We start from the raw sequence: 16,066 nt of genomic DNA, 5'->3' as shown, positions 1-16,066 counted from the left end.
GAGAATTCTCAGTACCCCCTCTATCCACAGCGCATCCATAGGAAGCATATTGATTTCAGTGGACACAGTGTAATACTTCATTTCTCCTGTGGTGGCGCTGTGACGAAACACAACACTTGCTGTCAAGTTCCTTGCAGATTATAATTGATCGCTGATGGTCCCAGCAACAGGACAACCTGTGATCAGCTTATTGTCAGGGACCTCTCTGATAAAACGGATTATCCAAAGTGGAGACCAGAACAATACAAGTACTGACGTTATCTAATCCTGTCAGATTTGTTCTGTCTGCATCTTGGAAAGTTTGGGGGGAACGAACAAGAGTGGGCAAGGAGATTCAGGTAAATGAGGTAAATGATGTGCAAAAATTTTACATTTTTTGTTTCATACCCTGCCCATTTTATAGGACAGCATTTAAATTACAGACAGTACATATAACTTATTTTTTCACACCCAAAATAAATATAGTCCCCCCCCCAAAAAAAAAACACAGACCACAGATCAGACCGCTATAAAAATACAAACCACACACCAACCCCCCCTAAAAATACAAAAGTCCCTGAAGACCCCAGAAGCTTGAAATAAATATGGACCTGCACCCCACCCCCAGAGGGGCAAAATATTTACACCCCAGACACCCAAAAGAAATATAGACCCTAGACCAGACTCCCTAGACACAAGAAAACAGACCAAACACCCTAGAGTTACAGACCAGAATCCCAGACTAGATCCCAGGCCTTATTATACAGACCCCAAACCAGACCCCCTGAACAACCAGACTTAGACTCCCAGACTAGATCCTCCATTTATACACAACCAGCAGGCCTTATTATACAGACCCCCTATACACAAAAACCAGACCAGACCCCCCAGACTAGATCCTCCAGTACTGAACCAACCTCCTCTACTAGTTTTCTGGCAGATATGATATTATAATCATCTGGAGGGCTAGCTTCTGTATAACTATGGTGCAGTTTGATATTAGATACTGATTATCTGTGGTCACTGTGACTGATAACAGACGTTTGCTTTCAATTTAGTGATGGTTCCTATCCCTGTGTCAGGGTTTCCTAGGGCCTAATAGGAGGTGATTGACACAGGATTGCCCTTATCGGGGCAGCCATTTTATTTGTAGGTAGGGCTATATAAGAGTAGGGATGGACATCAGAAAGCGGTCTTTTCTTTGACTTAGATAGTCACACCTGCCTTGTCGGTTATTTATTACACAAGGGGTTGTCTTTTACCGATGCAATAAAGGTAATGTTTTAATGGTGGTGGCTCTGTGATTAGAATATGGGGCCAGTAATGCCTATAACCTACAACAGCTCCTAGCACGCTGTTACAATGGTGGTCTATGCCCAGCAACGCTCAACTCCAGTGAGAACGGCCACCGTTTTGCTCACCAAGGCTCCAGGTTTTTAGTGGCTCAGACCCACCAGCAGCCGGCAGGCCCAGCTACCAGAGTAGCATTGATTTTCTTCTATGGCAATACCTCTCACTGCCTGTATAGTATGTAGGTGCACTATCTCCAGCTCTTAATGGGCCTGAACGGGAGCATTTTCCCTCCCCTGCCTATGGCTGGCTACCCTGGGGTATTTAAAGCACCTTCTCCTGTGGGAGGGTGCCTGAGCAATAAGTTCGAGTATTCTAGTTTCCTGCAAAAGTGCACTGATGTCTTGTTCCCCTGTTCCATTTACTGACCTGAATAACTTCTAGATTTGACCCTTTGCTGCCTGATTTGACCTCTGTCTGATCTCCATTTTGACCCTAAGCTACCTGCCCAGACCTCGGACTGTTTATCAGGTTGCACATACTGCCCTGACCTCAGGTGTTCCTTTTGCCTGATCCCTTGGTGCTCCACACTGGTGTCTTTTGAATCTCATGGGTCAGCTGTCACTTGAACAGAGACTACTTCAGGAGGTAGTAATCTGGTGGTTCCCCTACAGCGTAGTGTAGATCCCTGTGCTGGGGTTATAGAATGAAGACCAGGGGAGCCACTTAGATAACGCTTTTTATAAAAACTTAGATTTTGAATTGTTGTACGCAGACCTCCCAAAATTATCAAGACTCTAGACAAATCTACCCCAAAATGTTGCTGAAATGTGAATATCCACTTTAAAGGGGTCAAATTGGATTTTTTCAATGAGGGAGCCCAGAGGAACATTGCAGGCCGGGAGGCGAAGGAGCAGGGAGCCAGCACTGGGAAGCAGATACGTAAGTAAGCTTCCCATCACAGGTCCGGCCAGATTTGTAGCACCCCCCCCCCCCTTACCCCATTCTTGTACAACCCCTTTAAGCCATGAAAATATACTATTTTCAAGTAACTTCAGCACTCCTTTATTGGATCTATATGCTTCATACCCTGTATCTAGAGCTAAACAGATTGCTCAAGGGCATAGGATTGGGGCAACTGTTGAGTCCTTGGTCATCAAAGATACTATTGGGTTTACTGGTGAGGATGCCCCCCAACCCCACCCATCAATGCGTATTTCAATTTCTTCAACCGATGAACCCAATTAAAACACATTCTGGTTACGGTATGTCTTGCCTAAATACCAAGACGGCTGAGAACATGAAAGACTCCATCTACGTACATAGTATACCACCGCCATTAAATATTCTATCCAGGTCCTGACTACAAGGAGGGACATTTTCTATTTTTGATGTGCGTTAATTTGAAACAGCTTATTATTATTCTAATGTAAGGATATGTAGAAAACCATTTGCCACATCGAGGAAAAAAAAAAAAAGCAATTATACGAGACGAAGTGTTTCACTGACCTACATATGCCACAATACTTTTTGAAATGGTATTCATGTCTTAGGGTGGTCTAATGCCTCCTCTGAATTAATTGAGTCCTACGCTGTAATTAAATAATTTATTCATAGCGTTTGTACACATCTCTGCGGGGTGTTGGTTTTTTAACATAATGCCTTTTTTATGATAAAGGTTTCCTTAAGAAAAAAAAAAAGTACAAAGTCATTCAGATTCGTGAACATTAATCTATGAATATAGATCAGCGTATTCATTCAGCAGCGCCGGTTAGAAATTAAACAGGAAGCACTTTATAATGAGATCGGATAAATCAATTGTAAGCTCCCGTCCCGCTAACACCCCGGCTAAGGTATCTCTGCTTACCTGGCTGAAGGGGGAGACAAAAAAAAACACAATCATTTCAATTTTCAAGCATTAGATATTCCTAGCGATCTATAGACTTAAAGGTGTTTTCCAGTTTGCATCAGCCCCCTTTAAAATAATCAATTATGAAGGTTGCTGTAATTTTGTAATGTATTTTTTTTCCTTTTTTTGCTCCTATCTCCTGTTCTGGGCTGTGGTCACATGACCATGTCCATGTAGCTCTTTCTTATTTCCTGTGATTTCATGTCCATGGGCGGGACAGTGATAGGGATGTGTCTATATAACTAGCTGGGGGAGCTATCAATTAGATGGACATTGTTAGCGTCCATTCACACGTCCGTAGAATGTGTCCCCACCCGTTCCGCAATTATCTAGAACGGGTGCGGACCCGTTTATTCTCTATGGGGCAGTGTGCTGTCCGCATCCGTATTTCCGGAGCGCGGCCCCGAACTTACAGTCCGCGGCTCCGGAAAAAAATAGAACATATCTTATTCTTGTCCGCAATTGCGGACAAGAATAGGCAGTTCTGTGGGGGTGCCGGCAGGGTGTATTGCGGATCCGCAATTTGCGGATCCTCAATACACTACGGACATGTAAATGGACCCTTAGAGTCAGTGATAGGGGAGTGTAAATGAAACTAGCTGGGTGGGAGGGGCTATAAACTAGCTGGGCGTTGTTAGGGGCGGGGCTGGAGCTGTGGCAGAGGAAGGAGAAGTGCATCATGGGTTTGGTTGGATACAGCAACAGGAAGTGCTACATACTGGATGGAAACAAACCAGAGGGATTGATTTACATGGTGAAAATGGGTCAGGAGAGTCCAAATTGGAAATAAAAGCATTGTGAAGATGTACATGAGGTAAGCAACTACATGAGCATTTCTGTTAAATACTATAGTAATCCTAGAAAACGCCTTTTAAAGGTGTTGTCAGAGTTATTGTAAAATCCATCCAATGCCAATAAATACCTTAAAATTTAAAAGCCTCCTGTACTCGCCGCAGCTGTGGTCCACTTCCACCTTGTATACAAGGCAGCAGAGGTGACGTGCTGCTATACGGCATGAGACTGCTGATGACAATGATTAACTGCTGCAGTCATGTACAGGAGCAGGACCGGAGGTGCGGCACAGAGAACGGCAGGGGAAGAGGCAGGTGAGTGTAGGATTCTTTTTATTTTAAGGCGTCTAGTGTCATTGGGCGAAATTTAGGACAACTCGAACAACCCCCGTAAGATGGCCATACACTTTACATAGCTGACCCTCCCGACCCCTACCCCCACCTAAATCCACATGTATGCTCGACCCGGCTAAACATGCATGTGTTCTGAATAGGGAGAGTGGAGTGATCCACTGCCAGACCCCTCTGGACGCTGCTTACCTCCCCTGAGAACAAAATGATCAAGCATGTGGAAATCCAACAGCCTGATCTTTCTTTCCCATGAAATTGAGAATCAGGAAATGGTCATAACACCCCCAAAACACAAATAGTTGGCCGAACCTGACAAAATCTTCCAAAAATGTGTATGGCCAAATGTATATGGGAAGGAAGGGGGGTTACTCCTAGGATCTTACTCCTTGGATCTCCACCTATAGGGTCCCCTAAATTTTCTTGTTAATGCAAAGCTGCATCAGACCACTTCTTACTTGCCACTTTCTATTCCTTCAATAGATTTCAATGGAGAAGGCACTGTCGGTGGGGGCTGATACAACAAGCATCAGCAAGAATTGGGAACCACCACTGCTTCAATAGGGTTGAGTTGTAACGATCCAGAACTGTACCTCTTACCTTTAAAGGGAACCTGTCATCAACTTTATGGTGCCCATACTAACGGCAGCATAAAGTAGAGACAGTGAGTTGGTTTCAGCGGTCTGTCATTTAAAAGTTAAAAGTAAGTGGTTGCCAAGAACCAACATCACAATCATGGCAGACTGGGCCTGGAAAAGAGTCACGGCCACCTGAGAAGAGTCATGGTTATTCATGAATCCCTGCTCTCCTGCCCACCTGCTGATAACTGACCGTCTAATACCTGGTTTTCTCCCTTTCTCTCTAGGAGAGAACTGCCAGTCATCAGCAGATGGGCGAGGAGAGCAGGAGATTATAATAACCATGACTCTTCTCAGGTAGATTTGACTCTTCTCAAGGTCTGGGCTGCAATGATTATGATGCTGGTTCTCGGCAACCACTTACATTTAGCTCATGAGTGACACAGCGCTGACATCAGCATTTATATCACTATTTTATGCTGCCCTCAGTGAGATCAACATAAAGTGACTTTAGTAATTTAAAGATAAGGGTTATTTTATGACCGTCACAAAGTGAAAGTACATTTCACACAACTAGACATATATAATGGTTCAATAATTTTTAATAAAGACCAATTGAAAAAAATATTTTTAGATCAAAATGAGTAAAATGCAATCATAAAAAAATGGCCCCAGAAGGTGTACATAGCCTTTAAACTAGCATCTGTTGAATGCATTAGGACTGATGACAAAACAGGGTATACCTAACTAGACATTAATAGGACACCCAGAAGCATACAGCGTAACTCCAGTGACACTGTTGTCCATCAGATGTTCACGAGGATGCTGGGGTGATACTTTATTTCCTCTATCACCCCTTATTCGGACCCAACCTTCCTCTTTTAAATAATGAAAGACAGAGATTGCAATTATTTTTTCATTTGCTTATAAAACCTTCCATTGTTTTGTGTAATTTCTAATTTTGTGGGCTTCTATGTTTCTCCTTGTTCATTGTCTTGATCAACAATGGATTTTCCCATAGGCACAGTTTGAAGGAAACTCAGAATGCAGTGCGCTTTGAAGACTAAGACTTCCCTCAAGGTAAAAATGTCTTGCCAATTATTTGTGACTGAAGCATTTTACTCAAATAAAGTATTGGCAGATGCAACCCTCAATTCAAAAGGAGTTTGCCGAGCACCCGGAGAACCAGAATAAACATTTGTCTTCTTGAAACAATTATATTAACCATTGAGAAGATCCTGTGGATACATCATTTATGTCCCATGATATTTGTATCTCGGGAACAGTGCAAAAGAAATGACTTTCACTCGTGGCTTTTGTTTGGGCACCTTAGATGCCCCTTCTAGTTCTAGTTTTGGACCTGCTTTAAAGGGAACCTGTCATCAACTTTATACTGCCTATACTAATGGCATCATAAAGTAGAGACAGGTGAGTTGGTTTCAGCGGTCTGTTATTTAAAAGTTAAAAGTAGGTGGTTGCTGAGAACCAACATCTCAATCATTGAAGACTGGGCCTGGAAAAGAGTCACGGCCACCTGAGAAGACTCATGGTTATTCATGAAGTCCTGCCCTCCTGCTCACCTGGTGATGACTGACAGTCTTCTACCTAGTTTTCTCTTTTTCTCTCTAGGAGAGAACTACATCATCAGCAGATGGTCAAGGAGAGCAGGAGATTAGGAATAACCATGATTATGATGCTGGTTCTCGGCAACGACTTACTTTTAGCTCATGAGTGACACACTGCAGAAATCAGCATTTCTGTCACTAGGGGTGGTGACACCATTATTAAAATTCTGAATGAAAAGCTAGCTACTTTTGTAATTTACTTTCTATTACAAAAACGCTCCAGTTGTGAGATATTATTATTGTGTCTCCTGACTGACCTTAAACTCACTTGTAATGTCACATTAGCTTAACTGATAGAAACACAGTTGTGATGTCACAACATCTTATCTGCCCGACAACCACTTGTGATGTCACAGGAGCCTATCTGAAGGGAACCCACTTGTGATGTCATAGTAGCTTAACTGACAGAAAAACAGTTGTGATGTAATAGAAACTAACATGATTAAACATACTTGTGATGTCACAACAGGCACCTACGGAATACTTACTTGTGATGTCACAGTAGCTTACCTGACTGAAACACAATTGTGATGTCACAACAACTTATCTGCCCGACAACCACTTGTGATGCAACAGCAGACATTTGAACAGAAACAAAGATGTGATGTCACAACAGAGTAGCCTATCTAGTGGCCAACACCATAGAAGAGTAGTAGCCATAGAACACCTCCTCATTCATGGATTTTGAGAATGAGGTAGAGAGAAGAAACAACTGTTTTTGGGTTGCTCATATGCTGTGTCTACCCCTGTGCTACTAAGCCTGTAACAACATGAGGGACTACCCTCTAAGGCACTACCCTCAGCCTATACAACGAGTAGTGATCTACAGCAGGGTTGTACCAGTCACTTTGTAGGGAACAGGCAATGCCTCCTCAGGCCCAAGTGCCCTCTAGGTCACTACCTCTGACAGTCCCAACCACACTCAGCAGTGAACATCACCAAAACTTACTCTTATGAGTTGCCAATATGGATATTTCTCATTAAAGCTGTCCATTTACATTAGATCTACAGTACTTCAGCTGAATCCACCAATTGTGGCAGGTTTGACCAGTAATCTTTTGTGTTTGTGGCCTCCCGACTCTGGCTGATGTTGGAAGGGATAAGGACATGACCACCAGTACTAATATTGCTAACCTAAGTTCTGTTCAGTAGAGTCCAAGTCTTACGACCGTAATACAGATTTTGAAATGTGGTCAAAGGGATGAGCAAACCCGAACTTTACAGGTGGTGAGGGAATTCCGTTATGCATTCCTTTCTAACGGATGATGACGGAATTCGTCGACGGAATGCAAAACGGAAGCCTTTAAGAGACATTTCATTTTGCATTCCATCATAATCGAAGTCTATGGCCAAGCATAACGGATTCATCTGGTTTCCATTATGCAGGACGGAAAACATAGTCCTGCATAATGTGAACCAGACGGATCCGTTATGCTTGGCCATAGACTTCTATTATGGCGGATCAAAACGGAATGCCTCTTTTAAAGGCTTCCGTTTTGCATTCTGACTATGAATTTCGTTATATTCCGTTATTGGGCAGACTAGATGGGCCAAATGGTTCTTATCTGCCGACACATTCTATGTTTCTATGTTTCTATCCCTCACCACCCATGAGGTAACCATCTGCATGGTTTGGGTTCGCCCATAATATGTTCAGAATGGACCACTGCGAGCTGACACTGGACATATAATACATTGATGCAATGTCAATTATGGTAAACAAGGTATTTTTTGGGAAACATTTCCAGTTAAGATTTTCGTAATTGTTAGCAGCAAACCCGGATCAGGCTGAGACTTGAATAAGTTTAGTAGGTTGTTTACTGTGCGCAAGATCTGTGCAGCCTGCATGTAAGGAGTGTAGCTAGGATGGCTGGAAGACATGTGCATGGGTGCTCAATGCCAGTAAGGTACCAACAAGCCAATTTGCCTTGGTTTGGTATATTTATCTATGAGACTAGGGTAGCAAGATAGATAGATAGATAATATGAGATTGAGAGATAGATAGACATAAGAGATAGATACAAATAGATAGATAGATAATAGATAGATAGATAGATAGATAGATAGATAGACAGACCTATGTATCTGTGAGCATCTATAATATGTGATGTTGAATCACTTTCATAGTAAGAGAGTTAAGCCCGCCAGTCCATTGTAAAAAGGCAGAACTTATACCCTGGAAGAATTAATTGGAAGTCCATAAGGAATATTCCTTATAAATAAGTAAATAACGCTGATAATCTGGTGCATTACATTACTGCATATAATATGTTAAATTCACATAAATATTCATTACAATATATTGTGCCTGCTTGCTTTATCATTTATATATCACTAGACACAATTTATTGCTTCCTGACCCTAATATAAATTGATCTAAGGAATCCAGATGAAGACTGTTAGAGGACCGGGGGCAGGGGCTCAGAACCAGGCACCGTACCATGGGGGGTGCAGAAGAAAGTCACACTAACAAGGTCACCATACATCTATTATGCTGCATCCATAGACAGCAACCATAGCATGCAGTTGTAAAACGCTGAGGAATATGTTAGCGCTATATAAATAACGATTATTTGAAGTATATCAGTTGTAATTCATGCTGCAGCAGTGCCTGTTGTTGCCCCCATGTTCCCCAATTACTGGGCCCATAGTGCAGCCCAATTTCCCCAAAAACCATTCTTCAGATACAGATACAATAGTGCCTAAGGAGTGGATGATGATGAAAGCAATGGCATAACTACAGAATGTTGGACCCCATACCAAACTTCTAAATGAGCCCCGGACCTACAGTAACTACCAAATCAATTCAGACCCTTAATCAGACCTGAAAAGATAATTTATACCCGATACCTCTAAACTAATCAGATACAAAACCAGATTCCTAAATTAGTTCCCATCCTCAACCAAACTACTAAATAAATTCAGACCCCAGACCAGACTACTAAATGCAGATACCAAATTAGTTCAGACCTCAGACCAGACCCCTCAATACATGTGCACCTGCAATCAGACCAAAAGAGTCCTCCTTTATCACGCAGACTGCTCCCCGTGCCCTAATTTCTCACTCAGACTGCTCCCCATGCCCTCCTTTATCACACAGACTGCTCTCCATGCCCTCCTTTATCACGCAGACTGCTCCCCGTGCCCTCTTTTATCACACAGACTGCTCCCCATGCCCTCTGTTCTCATGCAGACTGCTCCCCATGCCCTCCATTCAAGGACTGCTCCCCATGCCCTCCTTTATTACACAGACTACTCCCCATGCCCTCCTTTATCACACATACTACTCCCCATGCCCTTATTTATCACACAGACTGCTCCCCATGCCCTCCTTTATCACACAGACTACTCCCCATGCCCTCCTTTATCACACAGACTACTCCCCATGCCCTCCTTTATCACACAGACTACTCCCCATGCCCTCCTTTATCACACAGACTGCTCCCCATGCCCTCCTTTATCACACAGACTACTCCCCATGCCCTCCTTTATCACACAGACTACTCCCCATGCCCTCCTTTATCACACAGACTACTCCCCATGCCCTCCTTTATCACACAGACTACTCCCCATGCCCTCCTTTATCACACAGACTTCTCCCCATGCCCTCCTTTAAGGGACTGCTCTTGACACCTCACCCTCCATTTCCCTCCTCTCACACAGACTGGTCTTCTGTGTGAGAGGAGGACCATGATGTCACCAAGGATCCTTCACCTCTTTTAGTTGCAGTTTTGCTGCAATTTGTACAAATTTGTGGCAAAACATAGCAGTACATTGAACCACATGATACAGTGAGATTTCTCACAAATTGCGTGGAAGTTGCTGGTCTCACTGGTATTTGTGTAAAATTGTGGCCAAAACACAGCGGACCGTAGAACATCAGGAGTAATGAGGTTCTGGCAAATTGTTGGTAAGGTTGCGGGTCATATCTGTGTAGGAGGCCCTCTTCTTGGTTAATGGGTCCACCACAGTATTCACTGTCAAGCTGATAAGCTGGTCCTAGCCTGTAGAACACTTGTTTCCCCCCACAGATTACAGGTCTCAGCATTAGCACAATCTACAAGGGATTGTCCAAGGAGGACAATCTCTTCAAGAATCATGGTACTATAGGACACCACTTAGATGTCCTGTTTTATCCAAAAGAAAACTATGTCTATACAGGAAACTACAGAGTCTACAGACCTCATGCAGAGTTTTGGCATGTTAGACCATTCTGACATGTTTAGGCCTGGAGTCTGTATTTTATACCCCAATGACATGAAGTGGAAAAAACCCATGTGGAATAATGAAGGCACTGCACAGCATGTTCATCCACTGCACGGAAAGGCCATGGGTTAGCCCCAATGAGGGACAAATGGCATAATTCACATGCAGCAACGGAGACAATTACCTAATGTGTGTGGGCATCTTTAGTCACCTAGGCACCATTTCATGTGACCCTAAGCGGCACATGACCTTGCAGTGATGTTACTGCGTGGAGACACGTCACCGCTGAGGCCATTCATGGGCTGCTGTGGCACACACAATCCCGTCCATGCAGAAGTAGACAGACGGGAACCGAAAGACCAGTGAAGGGAGCCAAGGAGCCAGAATGCAGCTGTAAGAAGTTAAAATAGGTTAGAAGACAAAAAAAAAAAAAGAATAAGAAAAGGCTGAACAATCCCTTTAAAGGGGTTATCCCATGACTAATGTAAAAAATTTAAATAAGACATCATATAATACATAATAATCTCTTTCTAACAAAGCTAGAACCAGCCCTGTACCTCACATGGATCCGTAGATCTCCACATTCATTGCTCCGCTAGATTTGAATCGAACTGGCAGCTCAAGGGGAGTGTCTTCTCTGCTGCAGCTCAGGGGGCGTGTCCATGCACTCCCTATCACAGCTCAGGGGGCGTGTCCATGCTCTGCCTATCACAGTTCAGGAGGCAGCTGAAGGATGAAACTGAGCATGTGCAGCCTTCACAGTGAGCAGGTCAAAGAAATAAGAAAAAAACAAACAGCAGGTGGCGCTAAACAGATCCTTTTTAATGAATAACTCAGTGGCTATGCTGAATTTTTTATTACATACAATTACAAAGGTATTCAGATCCAGGTGCTGCTTCAAAAACTGTCCAATATTTTTCGTGGGACAACCCCTTTAAGGGTTCACTTTAATGTTGCAGCCACAATAGTCTGTAACCATGGAGACTGCATAGAAGCTGTACACACAAAACAGTAGGGCATTTGCAATTATCATTTCAGATGCACAGAAACAATAAATAAATAAAAAGATAATTGCAAAGGTTGGTAAGGCCTTTGACTCAGCCCAAGCATAACATGGATCTAGTGATTGGTAAGGGATCCATAATGCTTGTGGGTCTAGACTGGTGCAGAAAAAGAGGCAGTTACAGAGAAAATCAGACATCATATAGTACATGACAATATCTTTCTAAGAAAGCTAGGACCAGCGCTGTACCTCACATGGATCTAATTGTGCCAATTGCTCTGCTAGATTATCTTCAGCCTTACAGCTCAGGGCTGTGCCCTTACTGCTGCAGCTCAGGGGGTGTGTCCTTTCTGCTGCAGCTCTCCCTATAACTGCCACAGCTTCTAACAGAACATATCTCTGGCAGCAGTTGAAGATTTAAACTGAGCATGTTCGACCAATCAGTGAGGTGGTCAGAGATATAAAGAGAAGAACAAACAGCAGGTGGCGCTATACAGATACAGTTTTATTGAATATCTCACTTACTATAGTACATTTTTAATTCCATGCAATCAAAGAAGTATTCAGATCCAGGTGCTGGTTTGAAAACTTTAGAATATGCTTCGTGACACAACCCCTTTAAAGGTGATTTGGAGGAGAGGGAGAAGATTAGAGTTTCAGTCACAGTCAGAATAGAGGATGATGGAAAAACTTTCAATCTACGAACATATAATAATATTAGCGGTCCCACGGGAGATTTTAATAATGGAATATCTGCTCATGCTGTGAAGCGTATAAGTGGTAATGAAGTTGCGATCTACTACTGGCAATCTGTTTCCATACGGCATGTATCCGCCTGTCCGTCCCGGCAAATTCCAATCAATTTTTCACAAGTTTGTGGATTATTTAACCAGCGTGTTTGCTTCCTAAACTACCAGACACATTTCTGTAGTTTTGTGCATGTGGTGGTTTAATGACCCTAAATTCTTTTTAAACTTTATTCCGGGGAAAGTGTCTAAAAAGCTAAATTAAACATATATTTTTTTAATTTGCAGTCCTTTATTCTTAAGAATGCACACTGTAATATCATATTACAATGTTATTTTTCTGTTTTGGTTATTTTGATACATGCATGTCTGGTGTGGCTATACTGGTGGTTTGGGATGGCTTCTTTATTTGCAATTTATTTGAAAACAGGGGTTGGTTTTCTAAGACTAAGTTCTACAGTGTCAAGGTCATCTAGCAGTCACATGACTGTGGGGTCCAGTAGGGGCAGCGCCAATGCCACTGCTTCTAACCACAATGTAGCGCCCGTTGAGTGAGTAATCCCTTGATAAGTATTACCGTGTAAAGAATAGAACATCTCAAATTAAGTATTATTGGAATATACATTCAATAAAAATATGGTAAGGTTTTATATGTACATTTTCCTCTCTGGTAGCGCCCCCTCCTGCATTCAGAGGTGGACTGACATGCTCAGTAGCTTCCCTGCTGTCTTCCTCTTCTCTCGGTGGCAGTATCGTGGTCTCATAGTGAAGCTGGTGAAGTGGTCCAGACACCTTTTATTCATTCGTCCCTACTTCTAACTTCATAGAATTATTGTACCGTATTTGTTGCCCCATAAGACGCACTTATAGCAGGAGAGGTAAGTAAATGTTTTTAATTGTATTTTATTTTATGGGAGTCTGAACTGAGGCATGGAAGTCTCATCTGAGGTATGGGGGTCTCATCTGAGGTCTTATTTATATTGGGTCTCTTATCTGAGGTCTGATTGTGGGTTAACATTAGAGGTCTGATCGGGGCTATGAGCTGAGGTCTAATTAGCATTGGGGGTCCAATTGCTAGTCTGACCTGAGGTCTAATAAAATTATTTTTATCTTATTGTCCTCCTCTAAAACCTAGGTGCATCTTATGGGCAGGTGCATCTTATAGGGTGAAAAAATACAGTATATAGCTATATCTCTCTTTAGACATTGGACAGGGAAATTGAGGTAGTGTCACGGATGATGTTGCAGATAGCTGGAAGTAATGAATAAACGTCCGACTGGCTTGATCCCAAACTAAGGAGCATATAGGTGACCCCTATAAAACCCTAAGAGCTCACCCTGACTGCTAAGCACATACAAGGGTCTCAAAGGTAGACGATTGTATGCCCACGTACCTAAGACTGTGTGACACCTGAAAACCCTATAATAGTGAGGGGACACGACAACCGGCACCCTGCACTTCATACGGAGGGAGTCAGGGTCACCTAGAATCAAGCCAGCAAGGAAACACAATACATGAACGGACAAGCAGCAGCAGAAGCCTCCAGCACTGAACACTTCATCCAGGAAGTAGTATAAACCGCAAAGTGAGGCAGTATGGGAGGGAATATAAAGGAAAGAGGATTAGTCTAAATAGGTGACACCTGGAAGAAGGAAATGAGATGAGAAAGTAAAACCAAAACAAAGAACATCATGCAAGAGGTAGAGAAGGACATCTGTCAGACCTTCTCACAGAACTGGCGGTGACAGGTAGGACATTACATACCATACTGGATACTGGGCCCATATGTGAGGGACTATGTCCTATGCAGGGGAGGAATGGGTTAACAAGAGCTAATTGCAGTACATCTTGGTAGATGCAGGTGCTTGCAGAGCTGCTACCCACTAACAGAAAGGGAATAATGTCTTCCAAATATTTAAGTAAAACATTCTTTTTTTTTTTATTCGTGGGATAACCCCTTCAAACAGGACCCATCAGCTTCCCTGGGATGTCCATTTAGTAAATGCTTGCATTCCCCATAGAGTAACTGTAGTGACGTTCTTAGGATAGGTCATCAATATCTGATTGGTGGAGCTCGGACTCTGAGCACCCCCGCCGATCAGCTGTTTGAAGGGGTGCAGCACTCTTCATATATACCGAGCACAGCGCCATACATCGTGTAGTGGTTGCGCTTTGTATTGCAGCTCAGTCTCATTCCCTTAAATGGGACTGAGCTTCACAAAAGCCACGAGGATAGGTTCCAGAACACCCCTTTAACGCTGGATTCAGTTGGTATGCACATCAGTAATTGATAAAATAAAAAGCGGGGGTTAAGTGGGGTTATCTATAAAATAATGTAGTATGATGACGTATAGCTGCATTAATATAGAAGAACGCTGGCAATAACCACAGGCTCTAAACGCAGCTTGCAGTCTATAAAGTAGTCTGTAAGAGCCAAGCTAATTCCTTATGGAAAACAGGGGTCATATAACATTAATGTTATCGATGACACGATGGAAATCTCGCAATGCGCAAAGCTGAATAATAACGAGCGTACCAGAATGATATTAATTTTTAATTGGAGCGTGGTCAGAATTCTAGCATGGCTGCATACCAATTAATTGTTAGCAAGGGAGGGTAAACTGACACGGCTGAGATGTCTGGGTGACACAAAGCAGGTCAGATCTGTCTCCACTCACAGGATCTAAGAGGAGCAAAAAAATAAAAGGTATAAAGAAAAAATGTTTATCTGTTAAATCCCTCGTAAAATAATAATATAAAAAAACAAGGGTTCTGCTGCACACAACCTGTCCTCGTATCAGAAGCGACTACTGTGAGTTGCTTAGGATTCATTTTAGGCAAACTCAAGCCCCTGGAAGACTGCAAGTGTAGTGCCCTGGAGCAGGGGTACTTTAAAGTCTGGACATTTGTGGACATTTGCCCCTATTTACCCCATGCAACTTAACTTACACTGATTTATACAGTTTAATACTGTGTAACTGCATTTTATAGTTACATTGTTAATACGGTTCAAAAAAGACATAAGTCCATCAAGTTCAACCAAGGGATAGGTGGGGACGCGAATCTCAGAAGGAAGTGAGACTCAGATTTCTCAACTTTTTCATAAGCTTTAATGTCATTTACTTTTTAAAACCGTCCACTGTTCCTGCTGTGACCACGTCCTGGGGAAGTCTATTCCACAGATTCACAGTTCTTACAGTAAAGAAGCTTTGATGCTTCTGGAGACTGAACTTTTACTTCTCCAGCCGTAGGCAGTGGGGATTTTACATGGAGCAGTTTTTCACAGCTTTTTTTGTATGGCCCATTAATATATTTGTATAGGTTAGTCATGTCCCCCCTTAGACATCTCATCTCAAGACTAAATAAATTAAATTCTTTTAATCTTCCCCATAACTAAGACCCTCCATGCCCCTTATCAGTTTAGTCGCTCTCCTCTGTACTCTCTCCAGCTCCAGAGCATCTTTTCTATGAACTGGTGCCCAGAACTGAACTGCATATTCCAGATGAGGCCGCACCAGCGCTTTGTAAAGTGGTAATATTACATCCCTGCCCCGCGAGTCCAGGCCTCGTTTAATGCATGACTATATCCT

Source organism: Bufo gargarizans, chromosome 5 (assembly GCF_014858855.1).
Source record: "Bufo gargarizans isolate SCDJY-AF-19 chromosome 5, ASM1485885v1, whole genome shotgun sequence".
Taxonomy (NCBI): domain Eukaryota; kingdom Metazoa; phylum Chordata; class Amphibia; order Anura; family Bufonidae; genus Bufo; species Bufo gargarizans.
Note: the sequence above shows the minus strand (reverse complement) of the source record.